This window comes from Mauremys reevesii, linkage group 1 (genome assembly GCF_016161935.1).
Source record: "Mauremys reevesii isolate NIE-2019 linkage group 1, ASM1616193v1, whole genome shotgun sequence".
Lineage (NCBI taxonomy): Eukaryota > Metazoa > Chordata > Testudines > Geoemydidae > Mauremys > Mauremys reevesii.
The window spans coordinates 85,700,468-85,713,166 of record NC_052623.1 but is presented as its reverse complement, the minus strand read 5'-3'; the positions used below and the strand labels follow the sequence as shown (position 1 = coordinate 85,713,166).

Below are 12,699 nucleotides of genomic sequence, written 5' to 3'. Positions count from 1 at the left end.
ACACTGTGTCATACAGTCTCTGTGTCACACACGCACCAAGTCTCCGTATCTCAAACACACACACACACACACACACACACACACCCCATCTCTGTGTCACACACAATCTCTGTGTCTCTCTCACACACATAGTCTCTGTCACACACACACACACACACACTGTCACTTACACACTCACCTCGCAATACGTACTTCCTGCAATGCACATATATTCTCTGTAATTTTATTCTTTCAAAATGTGTTATGTTAGTGTTTTGACCGGTCTATGCATTTCATAATTTTTATTTCTCTTAAACTTAAATTTAATTCTTTGAATGGTGAGTTCTAAAATGCCTAACCTGTCCTGGCTGGAGTAATTATCCCTATGGTAACTTCTTAAAAATATATGTTATATCTAGGTTTTTTTATTTCTACTGGTGGCGCACATCCACACATACCTCAGTGCACATAACAAAATTTATTCCACGCATGGATGGAAAAAACTAGAGGGAACAGTGGGCACCACACTTTAGCAAAGATGAGGAGAGCAACAAAAATGATACATTTAGAAAACCTGACCTGTGAAGAAAGGTTAAAAAAACTGGGCATGTTTAGTTTTGAGAAAAGAAGACTGAGGGAGACCTGATAACAGTCTTCCAATATGTTAAGGGCTGTTAGTAAGAGGACTGTGATAAATGATTCTCCATGCCCACCGAGGGTAGGACAAGAAGTAATTAGCTTAATCTGCCACAGGAAGATTTAGGTTAGATGTTAGAAAAAACTTTCTAAATATAGGGATAGTTAAGCTTTGGAATAAGCTTCCAAGGGAGGTTGTGGAAACTCCATCACTGGAAGATTTTAAAAGCAGGGTGGACAAACACCTGTCAGGGATGATCTAGGTTACCTTGGTCCTGCCTCAGCACTGGGTGTTGAAGATTTCTCAAAGTCCCTTCCAGCCCTACATTTCGATGATTCTATGATCTATGTTAGTCCACATTTACATTTATCCACATTAAAAGGCATATTGTGTGCTTGTACCCTGTTTACTACGCAATCTAAATAATTCTGAATCAGTGACCTGTTCTCTTCATTATTTATTACTCTCCATTTTTGTGACATCTGCAAACTTTATCAGTGATGATTTTATGTTTTCCTCCAGGTATCAATAAAAATGTTAAATAGTGTAATGACAAGAATCAATCTCTCAGACACCCTACTAGAAACACATCTGTTTCATGATGATTGCCCATTTACAATTACATTTTGAGACCTATCAGTTAGACAGTTTTTAATCCATTTAATGTGTGCCATGTTAATTTTATATCTTTCTAGTTTTTAATCAAAACCTCATGTGCTATGAAGTCAAATGCCTTACAGAAGTAAGTGTATGACATCAACATTATTATTTGTATCAATCAAACTTGTCTCATGAAAGAAAGATATCAAGTTAGTTTGATGGGATCTATTTTCCATAAACCCATGCTGATTGGTATTAATTATATACCCTCTTTTAATTCTATATTAATCAAGTCCTGTATCAGCTGCTCCAATATATTGCCCATGGTTAAAGTCAGACTGACAGGTCTATAATTACCCAGGTCATCCTGGTTTACCCTTTATAAATATTAGCACATTAGCTTTCTTCTAGTCTTCTGGAACTTCCCCAGTGTTCCAAGACTTATAGAAAATCAACATTAATAGTCCAACGAGCTCTTTTAAAACTCTTGTATGCAAGTTATATGGACTAGCTCATTTAAAAATGTCTAACTTTAGTAGCTGCTGTTTTAACATCCTCCTGGGATACTAGTGGAGTGGAAGTGTTATTTAAAACAAATATCAACAAAGGCCCAAATTCTGCCCTGATTTACACCACATGTAAGCAATTGATATCAGGGCAATAACAAGTGATTTCAAAGATCTCAGCAACAGGACAATGTATTGCTTGATGTCCAAAGGAGGAAGCTCACTAGTACAATACTTGCAATTTACCTGCAATGACTATTGTATTCTTCAGATTATTTCATAATGGCACACCTCTATCTGCTTGGGTTCCAAAAGTCAATGAATGCTCTGATTTTTAATTTTGCAGGACCATAAAAGATTGTATCCCTGACAAGTTCCAATTTTCCAAATTAAAAGTTTAATTAACTAGAAAAGTTAATTGATGCTTGTTTCTGATCACAGTTCTTTATACCAAACTCTGAAAATCACAGAAATGAACTGGTAAGAGTGCACACAAATGAAAAGAATACAGAAAGTTAATCATCAACTATTGTTCTAAGAATGTTGTTCCAGAATCTTGATGATTGCAATTCCGTATGAAAGGCAGCTACAGTCCATTCAGTACACCATTTCACTGGAAAAAATAAATCAGTAAGTTGTCTAAATTACATAACTTTATTAATAACTTTAGTGATACTAATTTCTGCTGCTTCTTTTAGTCTTTGTTAAAAAAGAAAAAAATAATGATAGTATTCTCATTGTATGGCTAAGAGTTACATAAAATATCTTTGTTTAGAGGCCTAATAAAATTGGTCATATAAAGAGGAAATGAGATTTTTAATGTAAAACGAATCTGACAGTGCTCTTCTATTACTAGGGTCTTATTAGGGAAAAATGCTCTGACATCTGTTTATCCCCTGCAGCCAACCTTGTATTCAGAATACAGTAATTGATTCACAGCATCCACTAGGGATCTAACTGGCTCATTTTTCCACACCGCACTACACAGGTATCTCTGCAGCTAATTCTGAATGTACATCTACATCGTTATCTCCTGGTGAACTGTGACCCTAAACACTTTGGAGGCCCAGATGAAAGTGCTTCCTCAACCCTCCAGTGCTGGGGGTATAGGGGATTCTGCAGCATGGCAATTCACACAGGACATCCAATCAGAATCATCCCCTTTGAAGCCCTTCTCAGCTGGGAGACCATGAATGATTCATAGCTTCGCCACACAGACTAAAGGGGGAAGAGCAAAGCTAGTGTGTATTATTCAGGACTGCATCCTCAATAAGCCTCCATGTTCAGCAAATTGCTACAACATTTTCTGCTTAGTCCTCACCTGTATACAACATCTCATTTTGTGCACAACTTCCTTGTTGTAACAAAGATAGGCTGATGGTTTCAAAGAAGGCATTAATTAGTGTTAAGACACACGGACATTACAGTAACATACAGTAACTGAATAAAGACCTTGAGTGAGAGATAAATAAGGCATCTAAGGAAGACCAGAAGATCATAGTTTTGAGATGGTTGGAATAATGAATTAGGTGTGTAACTGTTTTCCATTTTACCTGTGGTTTTCATACTTATAAATGCCACCACTGGTCTATGAAAGATAATTTTACTATAATGCAATACTATAACCATTTCAGTATTCTGGCAGCTGATAAATACTAGTAACCAAGGAGTATCTGTAAAACATCCTCCCCATCCACAAGTATTCCAGATAGTATAGTATAGTTGGACATCAGCCCTAGGAGTAATTCTTCTGGAAAGTGGTACTTCAGGAAAGAAGTCACAACCGATTGAACTATAATTTAGGTCACAGAAGGGTTTCTCTTATGAAAGGTAATATTGGCTCAAGTAACAAACTACCTTATTTCTTTAATGACCTCTGTACCTATCTGGGCTTGGAGGTGTCCTGAGTTTATTCATATGAACTGATCATTCCACAGCTTTCTCACAGAGCATCTAGAGGGTCATGGGAAGATAACATGAAACCTTGGCTAGTTAAGATAATTACAGAATGCTGGGAAAGTAAAAAGAACTGTTGATTATTATCTTCTGCATAACATATTATATGAAGCACTCTAATTCTCATGTCTTCATTGTTGCTATGGCAAATCATATGACTAAAAGTAATTCATGTGACAATGACAATGGCAATTAACAAAAAGAGGAAATGGACATAAAATAAACTGTTCTTATTCTTGTAATTGTAACTTTGCAAACCCTCTTTCACAGTCTCAACAAATAACCATAGCTACTTACCTCCAATTTCTCCTACATTCAAGGAAAATGGGAGTTGGATAATATTTGGTCTACCTGGTAATATGTTAAAAGACAATCTCTAAAAATCTCTGGTGTCACAGCATTAATGTAAAGTTACATCAGACCTGTTATGGTTTAAAAATGCATTATTGTAGAGCCATAGATTAAATTACACCAAATGTTTATGTTCTCAATTTATGTGCTTATTACAGGTTCCTTGATATTTGGTTCTTGCTAAAAATTGTACGAAGGCTTTTCAGTATTGTGGCTAAACCTGAGCAAGCAGAAGAATTAGTTATTTTATTTCTATTTGAAAGAACTCAAGGCATTTCAAGATGACCTCACTGTATCATTAATAGAGATAAATTATGTGATTGTAGTTCTTGTTTAAACTAAGTATACTGTGTACATTAAGTACACAAACAGAAAGGGTCTTTGCTTATTGCAAGCTTATAGAAAAGACAGTAGCATCCACAAATATTGAGGATCAAAATGAAGGCAACTCAGAAAGGAATATAAATTCAGATGATTTTATTAGATGTATTTCCAGTGTTTAATGACAAACAATATCTGCATGTAATGAACTAATCATAAAGACAAAGACCTAGACTTTTAAAGGTATTTAGGCATTACTGCACTCAGAGTTGCAATGCCTAATTTGATTTAGGAGCTTAAATCTCATTTTCATAAGGAATTTAGGCACTTAGAAACCTAACTTTCATTGTGGCTGTCTCATATATATTATAGTAACTCTACTGACTTTTGGTGGTTACTGGTATGATGATCTATATAGTAAAGAAGAAGAAAAACCAGCAACCTTTCATTAATCCATCCCCATCCATCCATCCCTGTGTGCATATCTGTTAAAAAAAAATAGTCTCTATATAATAATATAAAAACTCTCTAAAAAAAAAAAAAAAAGAGAAATGTTCTTATTTACATTTGCTGAAGCTGAAAGAACAAAACTGGAAAAATTAAAAATTTTTTTTTTTTTTAGTTTTCATCAGTGTGATGTAAAAAGACAAGATTTTGCAGGTGAAACCATAATTTTGAATTTTGAAAAAGAACAATAATTCAGGGACACAGCAAGAATGAAGTGAGGTAGTGTAGACACCTCTGCTCATTAGCACCTGGCATTGTAGTACTAGTCACACGTCCGAGTATAATTTCAAAGTGTGCATTGGAACTACACCTCTACCCTGATATAATGCTGTCCTCAGGAGCCAAAAAATCTTACTGTGTTATAGGTGAAACCGCATTATATCGAACTTGCTTTGATCCATCGGATCGCGCAGCCCTGCCCTCCTGGAGCACTGCTTTACTGCGTTATATCTGCATTTGTGTTATATCGAGTCGCATTATATTGGGGTAGAGGTGTAGTTGCATCTACAGTTACTGTTAGTATGTCATGCCAGTTATGAAAAATCTACCAAAATTGTCTACTTTACTACAAGTAACTTGATGAGGAAATCATGATCTCTGAGGTCTTTAAATGGCATTTATTTTTACCAGTTTTATATTTGATTTTGATCTCACACAGGAGTAACTTAATTGAATTTAGTGGAATTATACACTGATTTTATATCAGCTTAAGTGAGAACAGAATCAGGCTTGAAATGATCAAAAGAGTAAAATAAAATAAAGAGACAATAAAATAACCCTAAAATAATCCTAGGAAGTTTTAATTTAATGGGAATAAAAAAATAAAGAACAATGATGATTTGGAAAAATAAGGGAGGCAATAGAAGTGGAATGGTAGAAATGGTGTAAAGATAATGAATACACACGGAAAACCTGCTAAAGCAAAACAAAGAACACATGGACTTTAAAAACTGTCTGCTTGATTGAGACAAGCAATCACGTCAGGTTCTTGACCTTGGAACAAGCCTTAAACTTTGACATAATTATAACCTATCACCTTTCCAACTTGTCAGTCCAGTCTTTCCCCAAGGAACAAGCTTTCTCAAATTCCAAGCAGTGTACAGAGATCACTATCCAAACATCTTTGCAAGAAAAAACTCTGATCAGTTGCACATACTAGTGATAGATATGTAGAAAAAGCAAGTCCGGTGTCCTTTCCATTATAAATTGTCAATTGTTTGACAATTCTTGGGAGATTTAAAAGCACATATTACTAAAACTTGGCACTGCTATTTTTCAATATCTTATGCAAAGCATTCACAATGCAAGTTCAAAAATTATTGATCTATTTACTATCCCATAAAATATAGGAAGAGAATCTTCAGTCATCATTGCAATTATCTTATTTACTGCAGGTTGTTCATTCTCAATGGAATGACAATGTTTGGTTTTCATTCATCTGTTTATATAGCTCCTTTCTGTTTAGCTGGTTTTGAAAAACTTAAACAGATCTCCAGACGCTAGACCACTGCAATTCCAAAATGATTCCCAAACTTATCTTTATTTATTCTAATCTGGATTCACTATAAATTAATTGCTATAACATTTTCGGCTTAGTCCTAATTTCTATGAGTCCTTTTAGGTATAACTAGCTTCTAGGGTTCCACAGCATATAGCCTCATACTGAAAACAAAATTGTCCTCCCTGGACTATATTGGCTTTATTTAGGAGAGTAGATAATTAAACTTGAAATGAATTTGTGGCTCCATTTGCATATACTGTAATATCTTGATGAGCCACTTAATCACGATTTACTGAGTTGCTGTGGTGGCTCACAATCATTAGGTGATTAACAATTACAATAGAACAGCCTGTAAGAAAATCATTAAAATAACTTGTGTTACTGCCTGTATATAAAATAATGCCACTGCTTAATTATAATTTTTGAATGCTGAAAATATATTGAGCCTTTGAGTTCTTCCTGAGTTCAAAGCTTGTTTTGCTTCTGCCTGAGTATGGATTGATGCAGGACTTTAGATGTGGCATTACATTATTATCACATATGAACTTGGCTAGGACAAGACTGTCCTGCAGTTTAGTTGAAAGAAAATAGAAACAATATTCCATTTTCATAGAGTTATACAATTTAGCCATTCGAAAATGTAGGGCCAATTAAACAATTGCAATATTAATTTAGTTCATATGGAATGGTGGAGGCTGGCTTTAAATCAGTGAGTGCATCTATAGATTATGTTCCTCACCATGGTACTGAGGCCCTTAATCCAAACCCCAACTGAAGTCAATGTAAGTCTTTCTGTTAACTACAGAGAAGAATGAGGGGGGATTTGATAGCTGCTTTCAACTACCTGAAAGGGGGTTCCAAAGAGGATGGATCTAGACTGTTCTCAGTGGTAGAAGATGACAGAACAAGGAGTAATGGTCTCAAGTTGCAGAGGGGAAGGTTTAGGTTGGACATTAGGAAAAACTTTTTCACTAGTAGGGTGGTGAAGAACTGGAATGGGTTACCTAGGGAGGTAGTGGAATCTCCTTCCTTAGAGGTTTTTAAGGTCAGGCTTGGCAAAGCCCTGGCTGGGATGATTTAGTTGGGTTTGGTCCTGCTTTGAGCAGGGGGTTGGACTAGATGACCTCCTGAGGTCCCTTCCAACCCTGAGATTCTATGATTCTATGATTTGGATCAGGTCCTAAGTGCCTGCATCCTACCTGCTAAACCAAAGTGTTAACACGGGTAATTGAAATCGTTTAAATAAGGTCCTCAATGTAAGTGTGTATACCGCAAGGAAGAAAGGAAGATTAAATCTGTGAGAACTGATAAACATCATTATCAAGGTATGATAAACAGAAAAATGACTAAATCCTTTGGTGACATAAATGATGGTGTAAGTTACACCTCAGATGTACGCTGCTCAAAGAGACATTGTAAGTGACAATTTACTAAAGCTTTGCAATTTGAGGCATGAAGTTGGTGACCAAGAGATGGAAGGTAGTGTTATAATAGGGAAAAAAAGTGATACAGCCAGCCAACAAGAGAATATATTAAGTGTGTGTCAAGGAAGAAGTCCTGCTAATAACTCACCCCTGAAGTCAATGGCAAAACTCCCAACTTCTGTGGGAGCAAGATTTAATCCTGAATCAATTCTGTGATGGTATGAGCCGGGGTTGGCAATCTTTCAGAAGTGGTGTGCTGAATTTTCATTTATTCACTCTATTTAAGGTTCCGCGTGCCAGTAATACATTTTAACGTTTTTAGAAGGTCTCTTTCTATAAGTCTATAATATATAACTAAACTATTGTTGTATGTAAAGTAAATAAGGTTTTTAAAATGTTTAAGAAGCTTCATTTAAAATTAAAATGCAGAACCCCCTGGACTGGTGGTCAGGACCTGGGCAGTGTGAATGACACTGAAAATCAGCTTACGTGCCACCTTTGGCACCCGTGCCATAGATTGCCTACCCCTGGTATAAGCCATACAAAAGCAACTGAGAGGAGCACTCAATAGATTGCTCTGATTCTGGGGTGCTGTGGGAAAATGGATAGAAAATTTCTACTCTGTATTATACAAAATTTCCAAGTTTTAATATTTACAGTTTTAAAATTAAGGAACTAATTCTCTTTAGATTTCACTTGAGATTTAAGCCTTGTCTACATTACAGCTTAAGTCGACGTAAGTTACATTAATCAGGGGTGTAAAAAAACCCGACTCCCCCGAGCAACATAACTTACATCAACTTAACAAGGTGTCTACACTGCGCTATGTTGGCAGGACACACTCTCCCATTGACATAGCTTCCACTTCTTGTTGAAGTGGATTAATTAAATCGAAGGGAGAGAGCTGTCTCATCATTAAAGTTATTTCAAAGTTATGAACATTTAAATATGGTCAATGGTGATCAAGGACTTAACTGTATTGTCCTTACCTGAATATGGGATGGACGGAGTTTGGGAAACCATGGACTTCAGATAGCCTCGATGTGAGATTCCCTGAGAATGTGGTGATCTAGGTTTGGAAGGACCAAGATTTGGAACACTCTGCGTTTGTGATGTCAAAGATGCGGGGCAGTCTCAGGCACTAACATAAGCATTTTAACTTAAAAGCTTAAAGGTGTTGCTAGATTGACCATTTTAGTTTAAAAGTATAGCTAATTTAAGGATTTTCTGGTAAAGGCATGGCTAATTAATCATTCAATTTTCTAAGGGTGTCTTTAACCTAGATTTTTAAATTAGCAACACCTCTAAGATCTGGGATCAAATTAACCATGCCCCTAGTCTCAGCTTTCATCTTAAAGGTATCTCTAAACTAAGCTTTTAGCTTAATGGCACCACAAGGTTAAGAAAGTAGGTTAAGTGAGTCCTTCGGATATACGTTTAGAAGCTAAATGGCATCCCTGAAATAAGGTTTCAGATTAATGACACTATTAGATTAAATTTATTTCTAAATGACACAACTACACTAACACACTGGTTTAAAAGTACTTATAAACAAGGTTTTTAGCTCAAAGGAACCACTAAGCTAAAGGTGTTACAGGTGCAGCCCTGTAACACTGCAAAATTGCTGCAAAATATTTACATGTGGAAAGATTAGATTTTTTTAGCGGTAAATGTTGGTAAATATCAATTTCCCCAAACACACACAAACTGAAAAAAATTATTTCCATCAATAATAAGCAAAATTTAGAGATAGGCAAAGTAAGAAAAATACTGCTTGAGAACTTATTAGAGTTTGTTTTATGGATATTTACTTTGTGTATTTTGACATGATATTGACAATATGTATTTTAACAGTTATAAGCTTGAGCTATATCTCCATGTCTACTGTCATTAAATAAGTATTTTCTGATACCCCCTGTAGCAGGGTGGTCACCCCACTCCATCCCTGAAAGGGTTAAAAGCCAGCCCTTGGAGAAGGCTGGGGCTGAGAGCCAATAAGAAGAGGCTGGGAGGCAGCCAATCAGGGCCAGGCTGGGCCCTATAAAATTGCTGCAGGGGCAGAAAGCAGACAGTCTCTCTCTAGCTTTGAAGAGAAATGGACCTAGCTGCCTGGGAGCACAAGGGTACCTGAAGCAGAGCAGTGCTGGGGAAGGGCAAAAGGAGCTTGGGAGCTCCTGCCTGGCAACTCCTCAGGCTGAGACCTTGCTTAAGGCCTAAGCAGGTACTGGTGCTACAGAGGTGCAGCCCAGGGATAGGCAGAGGCTCCTTGCCAGTGATGAGTGGCCATTACAGACTGCAGTCTTCCCCAGAGAAAGGGGGCTAGATGACGACTGGCAGAAGCCACTGAGGCAAGATGGGCTTAGAGGGTTGGGGGTTCCCCTAGGAGGGGAGACCCAGGGTGTGGGGACTGCTGTAAGGCAGCACCCCAAAGTAAGGGGCACTGGGGTTTGGGAGGGATATGGGGCCTGAGGCAAGAGAGACACTGGCCAGCTGGAGGTGCTCTGAGAGCTGGAATTGTGCTAATTCCTGGACAACCAGCAGAAGGCGCCATACCAGTGAGTCAGCGATCTGCTACACCTCCCAGTAATTTCCCACAATTGTGTAAATTTAAATTGGTGAATATAAAAAAAGCTTAAAAACTATAATTTCGCACAACTATGAAAATCAAAATAGATACAAATTTTAAAATGACTGAAAATAAACATCAATATTATCCATCAATATTATAATAAAAAAAATCAAATTCTGCCAACCCTAGAAATATTTTAAAATAATACTACTGCTGTTGTGAAAAATGCCCTGAATTGCTGAAAGTTGGCCAGTATTGTCTCATCTGTTTGTCTTGCACTCCCATGGCTACCTGTCTGTATTCACCTGCAGTCTCGTGTCTTCTATTTAGATTGTAAGCTCCTGGTGGCAGGGACCATATTTTTGTTCTGTGGTTGTACTGCACCCAACACAATGGGACTCTGGGCCATGACTGGGGCCCCCACGCGTTCATGCATTACAAATAATACATAACAATGACAATGATAATAATGGTTACTGAAAAATTCAATGATACATTGTACTATTTGAGAAATGTTGTATAATCATTTAATTAAAGACCATGGGCCTGATTTTATGCTTGTCTACACCAGTCTTGCACAGGTTTAATTCCATTGACTTCAGTGGAATTGCATCTGACTTCCACCTGAGTGGAAGGCTAATCAAGCCCTATGCCATAGTGCAGATGAGTGCTTAACCAAATAACCTCAATGCTTCCTTAAAAGTAATATTTGTTACTTAACATATGACTTAACAATTATTATTATTATTTATTAAGCAACGTAACATTGTGGTTGTTATTAAATTTAAGAAGACATGGTCTCTGGCCCAAGGAGATATAGATAGAGTAGCCAGAACCATATACACACCGGTGTGGATATGACTTTGTGATGTTGCAGGTATATATTCAGTAGTTGTATTTTAATGAAAATGAACAGAAGTATTCTGAGGGGGGATCTGAAGGAAGAAAAGGAGCATGTGAAGAGGAAGAATGTTCTAAGTGTAAGGAGCAGCATGGAAGCCAGTGCAAATCCCAGCAAATGAGGAAAATGCAAAGGGAGTAGAAAGCAGGAGGGAGGAGGAGAGTGGCTGGAACAGAGTAGTCAGAAGGAACAAGATTAGATAGCAACAGGATATGAGGAGTGCAGAGCCTTCAGAGTAAAACCAAGAAGCTTGAGCTTAATATGAAAGATGAAGACAACCCAATGATGGGATTGTGAAAAGGGAAAGGTCAGAGTAGCATGCGAGGAAAATTATTTTAGTGGCTGCATTTTGAATGTACTAGAGGCAGAAATTCCGGAGAGGAGAAGGTTATGGGAGTAAAAGAAGATGGCACAAACTATTCAATCCTCTTATAAAGCAGAGAGCTCACGGAGGGCTACCAATGGGATGAGGTGGTTATGCAGTCCCCCTAATTAGGGTACATCTTGGCCTTTAGAAAGTGTTCACGGTAGTACAGTATAGTAGAACCATCTCTAATAAATGAAAGGGGACAATTGTCACTACATTTATAACTAATGGGGATACAAATATTTTTCACTGCATTTCTTATTTGCCTTTATTGTTTCACTTCCTTCTCTATGAGTTTTCATACCATTTGGCCTGGAAAAGACAGCATGTTGATTTTCAGGAATTTGGGCAGAGCAACAAGAGTATAGAAATCTTCTCTTCTCAGGAAGGCACAGTAGGGAATGCTAAGCAAACTACCAGGCTTTGTAAAGCCTCTTCTTACAAACCATGGTGAAGAGCTATGTGGAGGGCATCAATGAAAACACTTAGCATGGTGATGGAGGGAGAAATGCACTATATGAGGTGAGTGGCAGGTGGAAGATACCTTAGAAGATCCCTCATTTATTTATTTTTTGCTCTTCTCACATCCACACAGCTCTGAAAACCTGCAGCACAATTTGTGTAACACATAGGACCTCAATAAGCAAGGTACTTTATGAAAGACATTTTACACAGTGGTATTTCTACAAACTACAGCATATAGATCTAATATTTATGTGGGTGTTTGTCTATAAATGTAATAGTATTCATACCATTCAATGTACATGAACAAAGCATGTAAACCATAGCTTTAGGCACTTCTAGGTCCTTATGTCATCCTAAAACCTGTTGGCAAGTACAATCTCAATATGTACAGTAATTAAGAGTTCATGTCACACTGCAAATTATCACGATCATCTCCATGCACCTTTCAGTATATCTTCTCCATCCCTACTGATGGTAACACCAAAGATATGAGAAACTTAGCTACCCAAAAAAAGGCTATGGTTGCCTTAGTTCAGGGGGAGGCAACCTATGGCATGGGTGCCGAAGGAGGCACGCAAGCTGATTTTCTGTGGCACTCACACTGCCCAGGTCCTG

The 12,699-nt window shown here is 37.4% G+C and overlaps 2 long non-coding RNA genes across 3 annotated transcripts in view; one reads left to right on the top strand and one right to left on the bottom strand.

Moving 5' to 3' along the window:
• The window catches only part of LOC120388074, an 89,870-nt gene that overhangs the window by 51,506 nt on the left and 25,665 nt on the right, over nt 1–12,699 (top strand). The window lies entirely within an intron of this gene.
• Nucleotides 2,147–8,848, bottom strand: LOC120388071. Its single transcript, XR_005590485.1, has 3 exons — nt 8,772–8,848; nt 3,580–3,675; nt 2,147–2,335 (listed from the first exon to the last, which is right to left on the bottom strand). It is a non-coding gene; the product is annotated as an uncharacterized LOC120388071 (long non-coding RNA).